The following is a 3008-nucleotide window of genomic DNA, read 5'->3' on the forward strand; positions in this document are numbered from 1 at the left end:
CCCGCCCCCCGCCAGTCTAAGTTTTGCCCTATTAACTAGGCCAAGGCAGTCTCTTTATTTAACCAATGAAAGTAACACATAGACAGAAGACCCTCCTACACCAGATGGGGCCTTAGGACAGTTCTTGCCCAGTGTCAGAGGTCTGGAGCTAAAAGGAAGAGTGGTGAGCCCATCTAGAGGTAGAGAGTGCAGGGCCAAAGCCAATACCAAGCTCAGACTGAAGTGCATATTCTCCCGACGACTGAACATACTATATTTTAAGCTTCTTTTCCATTTAGTTGTTATTCACCCTTTAGTCAATTGTTCTCCTCTCCCCCTACCACTTGCCAAATGTAGGTAATTCAGCTAACAATTGCATCATCTATTAAGAAGCTGTGGCATGGGCTTGGGCACGTGAACAAGATAGTTCTGACTGCACAGTTGACAATCCAGATTCTTTTGTTTTTCCTAGAGAGCAATATTGAAGAGTTACTATGAAAGGAGATAGATAGGCATAACCAGGGTGAAGTGAGGATGGCTGACTTCACTTTGGTCTCCTTGGAACACAAAGACCACAGAGTGGAGATGCAGGAGAAGGGAGGGGATTCGCCTGTGTCTGTAAGTTCAGCCCGGGAGCTCCATAATGCCTCAGGAGGTGAAGCTGGGAGGGCTATGATGCGGCATTGTACCCACAGGTTTGCTTTCTACAACTGTGATAAACACCGCGATCAAAAACCATCAGGTTATAGTACAGGAAGTCAAGGCAGGAACCTGGATGTGGGAACTGACACGGAAGGGTGCTGCTTAGTTGCTTGCTCCCCTTGGCTTGTTAAGCCTGCTTTCTTACAGAACCCAGAGTCATCTAACTGAGAACAGTACCACCTACAATGAGCTGGCCCCCTCCATGGCAATCACTAATCAGGAAAAGACCCTACAGCCTTGGACTTGCCTTGCCTACAGGCAATCTTATGAAGACATTTTCTCAATTAAGAATCCCTTCCATGATAATTTCCAGGTTGGACAGACAAAGATGTTTGGTTGCAGGAATGCAAGAAAGGCAGCCTGTCACCTTTCAGCAGAAGGAAGAGAGCTCGCAGGAAGTAGGGTGAGCTACAAAACCTCAAGATAGGATCCGGTGACTCACTTCCTCCAGGGAGGCTCCTCCTCCTCCAGGTCCCATAACCTTCCAAAGGATAGCCACAAGCTGGGGGAGGGTGGGCAAGGGTTCAAATACATGGGCATGTAGGTATACTGTGGGTATATATGTCACATTCAAAACACAACATGGCCAAAACAAAACAAACACCACCACCACCACCACCACAAATTCCACCAAACCAAACACTCCCCTGCCCCCAGCTCGTGGTCCTTGGCAGTATTGAAAGGATGTGGTGCTGTCCTCCAGCAAAGAAAGAGAAGAGTGTAAGCACACAGCTATGGTTAGGGAGGTAGCTGGGGTGTGAGAAGGCTGATGGAAAACCCTCAGAGTGGGTATAGATGGCATAGGTTACAGCATATTATAAAATGTGCTGGAATAGGTGTTAGAAGTCTATTTAGATCTAGGATTATACTGAGGTGTATCTATGCAGGTTGGTTTTGTCTCCCGTTTCTTAAACTTGGAAGACATCCTGGCAAGTTGTTAAACCTGTACAATTCACTTTGCTCCTCTAGAGGCAGTTTTTTTTTTCTTAGAGGTGGAGCTTGGATTTTTCCATTAAAAAAAATAAGTCCCTAAATCTTGTCTATCTTGGAGGCCAGAGGCCGGAGGCCCAAGGAGCTTTGGATCCCCTGGAACTGAAATTAGACGTAGTTGTAAGCTGCCCAAGATGGGTGTTGGAGCTGAACTCAACTTGTATCATCTGCAAGAGTGGTATTCACTCTTAAATTACTGGGCCATTTTTTTTCCAGTCCTCTCAAATGAACTTTGAACAAAAGGCCAGCACTCAAAGAAGAACTGCTAAGGCTGAGGGCGACCGGGAAGACCGTGGGTGCTTTGAAGGTTTTTAGACAGGGCATATCATTGGCCTAAGAGGGACCAACCAGTCTTTTTTTTTCTTTGTATTGTAGACCCGGCACCACGTCACCACACACGAGGTGCGTGGTATTTAACAGCTGAGTAGATAAATGGACAGAATACCATCATTTCAAATCAAGTTGTAATCACAGAACAAAACAGTAACACTTTCATCAGTGAAGATCAAAGGCAAGACAATCCCCCTGGTGGTTTCTTTCACCAACAGATTCTAAGGCCACCCACAGGCTCATTTACTTAAACAGAAACCTAAGAGGCACTTGGTTCTTAAGGTCTAATTTCCCATAACTGTTTGCTGATGCTCACTCAGGAAAAGAGCTCAGTGAAGTCAGGAAACCTGGAGAAATGCAGGCTACAAGTTTAGGACATAGGGTAGCAGTCAGGGCGCATTGTTAGGACAAAGGGGGAAGAAGCCATTTCTTTGGAAGAAGCATGAGTTCATTGTACACCTGCTTAAGCAAATATATTTTCTTTGTAGAACTTTTGAATAATGCAGAAGGCCACAAGGAAGAAAATAAAGTTTAGTTTTTGCTTTAAAATTTTGTTTTCGTTCATGTGTTTGTCTGTACGAGTATGTGTCCAGGTGCTCATGATAGCCAGGAAGGAAACTGGGTCCTTTGGAGCTGGAACTGCAGGCTTTTGTGAGCTGCCTAAGGCTGGGCAGGATCCCAGCTCTAGCCCTCTCCTCAGAGCAGTGAGCGCTCTTACCCTGAACCAGCTCTCCTGGCCCCAAGTTTCCTTCTCTTGCTGGCACCTAGACCAGTGGTCCTCAACCTTCCTGATGCTGTGACCCTTTAATACAGTTCCTCATGTTCTGGTGACCCTCAATCGTAAAAGTATTTTGTTGCTACTTCATAACTGTAGCTTTGTTACTGTTATGAATCATAATGTAAATCTCTGATATATGATCCACAAAGGGGTCATGACCCACAGGTTGAGAATTGCTGACCTACAGGTAATGCTGCTATTGCTTTCAACCAATCTTCCTTCCTTCCTT

Source organism: Microtus ochrogaster, unplaced genomic scaffold (assembly GCF_000317375.1).
Source record: "Microtus ochrogaster isolate Prairie Vole_2 unplaced genomic scaffold, MicOch1.0 UNK97, whole genome shotgun sequence".
In the NCBI taxonomy this organism is placed as follows: Eukaryota; Metazoa; Chordata; class Mammalia; order Rodentia; family Cricetidae; genus Microtus; species Microtus ochrogaster.